Raw genomic sequence first — 10761 nt, 5'->3', positions numbered from 1 at the left:
GAATGCTACCATTTGTATTAAATAGAGCACTCAAATGCGTGGTTGTTGTGTTCCTGTCAAAACGTACATACGCTACATTGAATCATCACAAATTTCCTTTTCTTTCTGTTCTTCAAACTGAATCATCGGTATTCATGCTCCGACGATTACTACGATAACATTCAGGTAAAACAGTGTAACAAAGTCCACAGTATCTAGTAGCAGAATGCGTAGAGAAGCCATTCTATTTCAAACAGAGGTGCATGTGTTGCTGTTATGTCTTTTGACCAAAATTAGAATATAGCAAATAATTAATGACCATTCTTGATTTGCACCACTTTCAATGCCCCATTTCTTCTTGTATATTTGAAGGTGTTGCTGTAAGGCAACGCCAGTTCATCAGCTGACACCAGCTGATCCAAAACTAGCTCACATCATCTGACTACCTTGTGTACACTCCAATGGCAAAATCCACCTAGCTCTTGAAAAAAAAATCTATTCACTCTGCTTCTGGAAAAGTTCTTTTCCTTCTGTTCCTCCTATAGAGAGGTTATTCTTTTGCACATGCTGTTCATGCAAATGAGTCCAGTCCGCTTTTAATTGTTTTTTCCCATTAAAAGACATTACATTTTGAGACATCAGTGGGTGACATGCAGGTATGCACTGACTCACTCAGCAACTGCATCTGTCACTGGTGACATAATGATACTCATATGCTGTTATTAACCCTGGAAAACTACTGTCTTGAAAGAGTTAGATGTTCTCCATGGATTCAATTTGTTTTTTGTTTTTGTAGCAATCCATTCACCGCGGACAGTTTCACACGAATGTTGTCGACACTAAGAATGAGGACAAACATATGAAATGAGTAAGGAAGCGAACATCTCAATACTTAAACTGTGACAGTGCTCCTCAAATCACCATCTCATGAGTCAGCAGTTTGCATGACATCACAGCCGCACCAAACATCTTGCCAAGATGAGACGCAAGTATGCTCTGTTTTTATTAACAAACAGATTTGTCTACGCTGCTCTTCATGCTTTGATGAGTGATATTTTGATCAAGTGACTGTCAAACAGAGTAAATGGCACAGTGCATCAGCCATTTGAGTGGCCCCTTTCATTGCGAGCCAGACTTTATGTTGAGACGACATAGAAAGTACCAAGTTTACTTTGATGCATTGCTACTCTTACCAGTATCTGAGTGGCATACTCAGGCCCCTTTAAATATACCGAAAATTCACACAGGATTTCTGGTTTTGGTTGCCTCAACAATGCAATTTTTTTTTTGTTAAATCGTTTTACACGAGTTGTGGGTTCTGTTACTTCCAAAATGTCAGGAGGAAAAAAAGGCTGGATTTAATAACTTCTATTTTCCTAGATTGCTAGACCTCACCAAAATAACCCAACCCAATTTCCCACATTTCACCCTCGTCTTAGGTGAGTTGGCAAGCGCAGACTCCTTCTTGTGCATGACCGAACACTTCCTCTGCCTCATTTTGGTAAACTGGCTTGGTATATATGGGGTGTTGACAATCATGTATTGATAAGAATCTGTGACTAACATGGACACTTCAAAACAACCCTGCGGGTTTTCCTGCTTCATCATTTTACAACCACGTTTTCCTGCAGTAAAGAACATTACATTGAAAAAGTGTTGCCAACAAAGTTATTGGGACATTTGTTCTGGTCAATGTATGGGTTTACTGCATCAATGATCAAAACCGTATTTATAATTCCCGCTCTCAATCATTTTAAAGACCAAAACCAAAACACCGACCGCAAAGTGAAAGAGACTCATTACATTTACAGAAGCTTTTTCCGCTTGTGCAGTTGGAGTCACATGTTCATCAGTCAGCAGTATATTTGTATTATTCCAAGACAGTGTGTTTGCTTAAAAGGAGAATCAGGAGTACAAAAACCACGGCTGGGTAAATAGGTTTAAGGAGCATAACACTTGACATGGTTTCTCATCCCTCCCCAATTAATCATCATGACCTGTTAAATCTTTTTAACGGCTGGTTTATGGTCAACGTTTTGTTTTTTTTTTCTCTCATAGAGTTTTCTGTACCCTGTGGAAAATAAAGCCACGCTTGGTCAGATAATCCTTTAATAAGTATATTGAGGAATCAGCTCGCATGACAGCAGTACATTTCTTAAAGGCTCAAATGGCAGAAATGTTGAAACGTGAGCTCTAATTTGACTTCCTCGATGCATTACTCCCAAGGAACGCACAATTATCACACATTGATTTTTTCATTTAGGCAAATAACCCTCAGAGCGAGGGATGTATTCTGGTCTCTGTATATAAATAATCTTTATTTATTTCTCTTCACACTACCCACTGCTTATATTTTCTGTTGCCATGCCCGACGTTGCATTACTGCTTCCATGTTGAATCTTTTACCGAGGTAAAGAAGTTTTGTTTTTTGTTTTTTTAAATAACTTTTACTCTTGTCTTGTCTGTCCTGTCTGTGCGACAGTAATCTTTGACGGCCTTGTTGGCACACAGCACTTCCTTGTCATGAACACGCCATATTGCAACTTTAAAAGACGAAAACCATTGTTGTATACACTCTTCATGTACATCAGGTTAACACGTCTCAGGGCCAACAAACTGATAAAAAACAGTTAAGTTCGGGAGGAAAATGAGAAGAAACAATCTGATCCACTGATTCAGAAGATTGACTCGTCAGAGGCCAAGCTGACAGTTGACCTCTGCCTAGCACTTAGTTGAAGAAGTCCTCATCCAGATTATGCCACACACTGAATCCTGAGTTAAGAAGCATCAGTAGGTCAGTTGGGAACACACGCAAAGACCTGCTCAAGTGACACAGCCACTTCATCAGCAATTTTCAGGTCCTTTTGTGTTTCACTCTGGGAAGAAAAACAAAATCTATTGATTCATATTTTTACCAACATATTCTCTCCACAAGATGCTATTTACTTTCAAGAACAGTTTACATTTTAATGTAATCACTAAGAAACTTGGGTGAATCATTGTCTCACTTGACTGACTTACTTACTTTCAAAGTGAGTGATTGCCAGTGATCGCTGGTGTTGATCCCATCACTGGCTTTCACATTGTTTTCAATCAATCATTCAATATATATATATATATATATATATATATATATATATATATATATATCGCCTCAGATACTCCTAATCTGAAAACAAAACCATCAAGTTATGACAAAAATATTGAGAAAAACATATGAGAAAGTAGTTAAGCAGGAAGTCAAAGCTTTATTTAATGAGGCGGTTAAGGGAGAGGGAAGTGGTGAGGATAAACCTGGACAAGGAGATAGCCACTATTTAAACAAGCAGATCCTGCTTTTGTCAGCAATATTTAGATTTAAAATCAGGGATGTTCATCTGGAATAACCACTTTTACCCTAACAAATATTCCATTAAATTGGTAGTTGGGGTACAACAGAAAGAAAGAAGAAAAAATCTCAAATGACAAACAATTTTGTTTTGTTAGTTACGTGTGTAAACTCTTCCACGCTTCCATTGATATTCATTCATGTGAATCATCTCTCTGGTTGTGCCAAAGCATATGTTCAAAATCCTGGAACAACCAGGATCTATGGGCTGGGCCAGAACGGCTCCTTATTTTACTTGCAATCTTGGCCAAAAAGTCAAATGAAACCTGTTTGTTAACCACAGAACATGGACTTTAAAACCAAAAATAGCAATTTTGTTGCAACTATAAACAAAAATTATAAAGATTTTGCTTAGTAAATAGGAGAAAGAAAAAAAAGACATCCACCTTTTCTCACCGCTCCACTTATCTTGTGATGTTGTAGTTGCTGTATGTACACACGCTCCTTTTATGGAAGACAGTTTCAAAACTGAACTATTAAAGAGAAAATAAACAGTGATCGCATCACACACATTCCCTCTCTCTCTCACACACTACACACACACAGAAATGACAGATAATTTGCTAGTTTGCATGTCAGTTAAGGGGCGAGTCTTTGACTTGGCGGAGGATTGCAGTGTCTAACCTAATAATCACAGGTACACACACACACACACACACACGTAAAGCCTCACATACACAGCAGGCAAGTGTAATGGCAAGACTGTGTCAATATGATACATATCTCGATAAAAGATGAGTTATATCTGCAATATAATGTCCTATATGTCAGCAACTGCCAATCTTTCCAGGAAAAAAAAAAAAAACTACAAAATTATGGGCATGTTCTGTACAACTTCAGTTTATCGTCATGAACAGTGAATTAGCACATTGTTTTCATGCTGCTGACCATCAACCTAAAAATGAACTCTAACATATAAGTCACAAATAACTTAAACAAATAGATGCTGGGCTCAACATGATGCTTTGTGATGTTGTTTTCCAACAACCCAACGAGTCTCATAATGAAAGCATCAACTGATAAGGATTAAGTTGAGCAGATTAATAACAATTACAACGATACCTGTGCGAGCTGCACAATGACAACAGTCTTAATTAAATTTCCTTGAAACCAATGACCTCAATACTCAAATACCCAAACCAGTGAATGCACTTGGGATCCAATGACAACCCAAGTATGTCAGAATTGATATTGATTCAATTAGAAAAAAAAAAAATCAATTCCTGAATTCCTGTATTTGTTCCACCATGTCATTCTAGCATTACCAATATTTTATAATGCTTCACGTCACTGCACTCACCTTTGAAACCTGAAACCAATAGGAAAACATCTCACACATTTGAGTCTCAAATTGTCTATTATAGTTTGTGAGGTGGGTTGAAAAAATCTCTGGTGCAACCCTGAAGGTATCAGACCTCTTCTCTATCAAAGACCCAATAACCCTCAAGATAAAAAAAAAAAAAACAATCCGTGCCAATGTGATCTGCGTCAAAACCAACCTCCGTCGAGAGGCATGATTCCACCATGTCTTCAGTTGAACAGTGGCAGAGTGCAGGGTGAGTGCCGTCAAGCATCTAAGAAGCTACCGCCAGAACGGACGTCTCTCCTCCCTGAAAAAAATGCATCAGCAGACAAAGAGAGTTTGTTCCAGCTGCCAGTGGCAATTTAGAGAAACTGTTGATCCTATGATGAACCTGTGGTCATGTGAATGGAATGTATTTCATCTGGGGTTTGTGTTACAATTTGGTTGTAAATCCAATTGGTGTGCATAATGGACAGACAGATTTTATTCTGGTCTACTCTACTTCACTTCACTACAGTCCACTGAACTCTACTACAGTATATTCTAGTCCATTCCACTCCACTGAACTGCAGTTGACTCTACTCCGTTATATCCCAATCCTCTCTATTGTACTCCAATCCATTTTATCCCTCTTTTAACCTACACCACTCCATTCTACTCCATTCCCGTCCCCTCTAGTCCTCCTACTCCACTTTATTCTACACCATTCCACTCAATTCTATTCCACTTCACTAAGGTCTACTTCACATTCCATTCTACTCTATTCCACCCCACTGTACTCTGGTCCTGTGTCTTCTCCACATTGTGCGTCTACTACACTCTACTCTACCTTACTCCACTCTAGTGTAATCCTCTTTGTCCTACTCCAATCTATTCTACTGTCCTCTGCTCATCTCTATTCTACACATTCCATTCTACTCCACTCTAATCCTGTCCTTTCCCCTACACCCCTCTCCAGTCTTCTCCATAATATTCTACTCTATTCAGCTTGATTCCCCTCTGCTCCTCTCTAACTACTGACTTCCTTCTGCTCCACTTCATTCCAATCTCCACTACTTCATTTGCCTGACTTTACTTGCCTCAACTTTATTCTACTGCACGCATGTATATGGTATCTCGGCCGACTTTACAGTACACATTTCAACTGTGATCTGTAACTGTGTAGAAAAACAAAACAAACTTGGTTTGGGGGAGGGATCTAGCTGTGTTACTGTTTAAAATGAAAATGTTACTGACGGCGTTTCCAAGCATGACAACTTGAGCCCTCTTGTTCGCTACGCAATGAGACGCAAAGCCCAAGCATAATGATGAACAGGTTTTTTTTTTTTTTGGACCACACGAAGCATCAAGGAAATTGACACATTGTCACGTCATTTCTTTCTTTGGAAACTTGTCTGTTTCCAGATTATTGTTGTTCAACTGTGTCACTCAAGTCGTTAACGTATGATAACACACCTTTGATCATTATCAGGTTGGGCTTTTTAAGAATATTCAGGCCTTTATACAAACAATATTCTGTTCCAGCTTCGTTCTGTTCTGATCTATCATGTGTCCATTGCACAGTTCAATATCATACAGCCATCTTGACATATTGTTTTTGTGATTCATTTAATGATCATTCCAAACATTCACTGGAAATGAATCTGGAAGAGAAAGCAATTTCCACAGCATCAGCCTGGCGTGACAGTTCAGTTTACCCATAAATGTGTGGCTCTGCAAGCTCTTAAATCTTTATTGTTGTGCGAGCGACAGCCTTTTATATCCATCTGCTCAGATCCCAGTTAAAGCTGTTCATTCTTATTCCACTCGTGTTACTTCCCCTCTTGTTGCTCAAACTTCCAGTTGAACTCTGGCACATGAAGGAATACATGCATATTCAGTTGTTTGAGTAATTAAATAAAGACAAAGAAAACTTTCATGTTTCCTTTGTGACAATATTCATCGGCCTTGTGTTGGCAAACTTCATTTGTGTAAGAGAAAATATTTAATTGTGTGCTTAAGACACGGATCCAAAGTTTTCCGTGTTCAATGTATATTTTGTGTTAATATTTGCGATGGTGAGGAGATGCTGATTTTTGATGTGAGGGACCCCAAGGCTTGTTAGGATCAGGAGCGGAAAGGATGAAAAGCGCTTTGAAAGCATTGTTTCTCTTTTGCTTCAAAAGGGAAATCGCAGGTTTCAGTGCTTGTGGCGGCAGCAGAGGTAATCCACTATCCCTGATCAATGCTCTATATATTTGCACATTTAGCAAAAGTAAACCTGAGATTGAATATTCATCAGAAGAGCATCACATATGGAGGCCAATAATGAAGTTTGGAACCATCGCCTCTTTCTTCAGTCATGTTTGGAGTGAAGACAAGCAGGACAAAAAGTGCCTGCTAAAACAGATATGCTAAAAATGAAGTCTTTTTTTTTTGTAAAGCCAATCCTGAGTTTTAACCCTTCATCCCGTAAATGCCTCACTCAAAGTTTACCACACATCACTGTCTTCTTACCTGAATACTGTGACGCACATCAAGCATTCTTGATAACTGTACATCTGTAGTTCGGACATGAAGAATGAAACAGATTTCTGGGTAAATCTCTGGGTGAAGTGGAGTCATGACGGTGAAGAACCATTGAGCCATGATATTACTCTCCCTCTCTCCATCTAGACCAGTCACACCTGCTGTCAGCCACCATAAAGTGGTGTTTTACTTCTGTTTTGGCCGTGCTTTGTTTCCGTGCCTGCTCCTGCTTTCATGTGCAGGATTACAGCCGCCAGGGTCTTCAGAAAGAGACTTGGGGGTCTGTGACCATCTCTATATTTCGTAGATGATGTGGTCGATTTGGTATCAACAAAGAGTCCGGTGCAGGATTTGTGATAAACAGCAAGGAGAGACACTACACAGCTGCAACTTTTATAGGGACTACACCCTTTGTTGGCCAATTGCATCATCATCAGACTGTTGGTGTTTGTTGACAGCGAGGGCGTTCACTCAGCTGAAAACATTGAAAACAAATAATAAACTGATAGTTTGATATTTAAATGACAACTGTTTCTGGCAGCGTTAGACAAATGACAGACGTTTAAATAAACGCATTATGACAGAGGCAACAATGACAGTTTGGAATTATTTAGTTATTTAAAGTAGTTTGGGCTTTTCCCTCTGTTTTTTTTTTTTTTTTAACTCAGCATCTCCAACTGCTTATGAGATGCTGTTTTGCTCATCTGCTCATTTCATAGTCCTGTGGTCTCATTAATGTCCAGTTGAAGGCAGCGTGATTAAGTTGGAGAGAACATCACGTACTCTTATTTTAAAAATCTTAGTTTAAAAGGCACAGGATCATCAAAACTGTGATTTGGATGGCAGAACAAATAAGCATTTCTTCCAAAGGCGAAATCACATCCATGACTCTCACTTGATGCATGAGACATGAGGATCTGACTTTTGTTTGGAAGCATGCAATGACTGACTTTGCAGATTAAAGACATTCAGATTCAAATTACTACTGATGGTTTAAGTGACTTAGCTTGAGTTGTCAGCTTTTGAAGTCTGAGCGACCTGGCAGTGAATTTAGCAGAATGTTAGGGACCACCAACTTGGTGGACCCCAGCAATGTTTTAGGGAATGAGTCGCAAATGTTGGTTGCAAAACTCAGCTGAATTGTGGTGAATAGTGGGTTCATGTTTGACCCTGTTAAAGTTCTGCTTTTTCTCTATAGCACTTTATGAGCAGCCTTCTGAAAGGTTCCATATAAATAGTTTTATTTTATTATCATCAGGGTAATAAAAAACATGGGAACTAGCATTGTCATTTACTTCCACTAAAAAGGCAAATGCATCCCCTTATGAAACTGATTTGGCAATGAATAATGAAATTAATTTGTAAAAGTAGGTTGCACATATTTATTTCATTTTAAATAGGGTTTCCATAAAGCCACGCAGTTTGCACCACTGCAGAACTAGAAAAAAATGCTTTATGCCCACATCAATCTTGAGCTATCATTGAGGAGTCGCTGCATTAGGTTTGGAAGCTTTAACCTTTGCATTTTGTGACAAGATTTACTGAGAAGGAGTATCTAACCTTGGTCTTTCTGCAAAGAAGACTGACCTTGTTTGTGGACAATTGTTACTCACAATGCTCTTACCAATAATAATTCTACTATATATAATATTCTGGATCATATGAAGCAGGACACTTTACATATTGCACACTGGAGACATTCGCAAACTTGTACAGAATGTTTTATCCTGTTCAGGAGTTGCATGAGTCTTGTCTTTGTGTCTGTGTGTGTTCCTTTCATCTTTTTTCACACTGAAATGGCTCTAATATTGTTGTATCACTACAAGATGGCAATAGTACCAAAGCAGAGAAAGACACAAATGCAATCTGCTCATATGTGGACAGGAGACCTAAGAGGTTGAAACAGTAATATTTACAACAAAAGTTGATAGTGCTGTTTATGTTGGTTTTCAGTGTTGCACACACACACAATGGTGATACAGGCAAACATTAAGTGCAAATAAATGTGGTATGTGTCCAATGAATAACCAAATACTCAAATATTCTGTTGTCTTGGGGATAAAAAGGAAATGATATTAATGGGGTGGGGAAAGTCAATATTTGCTGAATTAGAACTGGATGTAAATTATTGTGACAAATGGGGTTATTTCATTTGGAGTAACTGCCAATGGGTGGGGAGGGTGGGTATTCACGCAATACAAATACCCAAATAACGTTTAGAAAGGGTGAAACGTGTTTCATCTGGTTTGATTCATCTGCCATCTATTAATGTATTTTCTTTTCGCAGATTGTCAGCTTTAGATTTTTTTGTACAAAAACACTAGGCATGCAAAATACAGTCAGAAGGGCACGAGTCACTTGAAAATATAATATAGAGTGAATTGCTATTGTTTTTAACCATTTCGTTAGAACTGTCATACCATGTCAGAAGCTGTTACTCTCAGTCATTCTGGGTCATATTCCACTGGAACCTGCACTGTTGACCTTGTATTTAAAAGCGTGGCCCGGAGACCAAATCTGGCCCTTTGGCTATATTTATGTCAGGAGTCAGAGTAAAACTATAAAATTGAATTTTTGTCTTGTGCATTATTTTTTGTTCATCATGATGCAACTGAAACATAACTTTCTTGTCCCTTAAAATACATCAGAATTGAGTGAATGAATGTATGACACACATCAAGAATCTTGACATGGAATGTGGTTTAAATTAAATAAAACACAACAAACCAACATTTTTGGTGCATTTTTAAAGTGTAATTTCATAATCACACATGATGTCACCACTTGATTTTTATGTTCAGTTTTCTCTTACCCTCCTTTCAACGCTCATAATATATAACTGGCCCCTTAGGAAATATAATTGTCCACCTCTGATTTACCCAGTGTCCGATCAATACTAATATTTGTTTTTTCGCCCACCCACAGTGTTAAAAATGAAACTGGTGAATTTATACACAAAAACGTCATTCAGTAGTGAAATACCAACTACTAGGGGTAAGATCCGGGGGACACCCTGGACAGATAGCACCTCCATATACTTTTTTTCGAATCAATTACAATATTCTGGTGTAGCAGGTTTTGGAGTTGCCTGGGGCCATTGAAATGTTTTGAGGCCAACACAGAAGTCTCCTTCCACACACTTGTTCCACCTTGTTGGCCTGTCAATAATTCCCAATATGAAGTCATCATCTTGGTCACCTAACCAGCCTCTGACAGACGCAGTCATTCTCAGATCCCTGGCCCAAAATGCAATTTTTCAGACTGGGAAAGAGGTGACCTGCAGAGCAGGGTGGGTGAGGGTGAAGGCTGTAACAAACAATTGCACCAGTACAATCCTACATAGAGTGAGTAGCTAAGACATTGATGAACATCAGGTGTGGTCACCACAGAGCTGTAAGCAGGGAACACATACAACAAAGCCTCATGGGCTTTACAGCACAGAGAATTGTTGACCTCCCCGTTCCTACTCCCCTTGAGACATTGTGCTTTGTACAACAAATGGTTAATGGTTGGTGGAGTATCATACTGAAGAGAGGTTCTATGATAGGATCATATGCAGTGATGCTGCGTATCATGAGGCCTG

Source organism: Synchiropus splendidus, chromosome 1 (genome assembly GCF_027744825.2).
Source record: "Synchiropus splendidus isolate RoL2022-P1 chromosome 1, RoL_Sspl_1.0, whole genome shotgun sequence".
NCBI classification, from domain to species: domain Eukaryota; kingdom Metazoa; phylum Chordata; class Actinopteri; order Syngnathiformes; family Callionymidae; genus Synchiropus; species Synchiropus splendidus.
The sequence above is the reverse complement of the archived record's forward strand: the minus strand, read 5'-3'. Positions refer to the sequence as shown.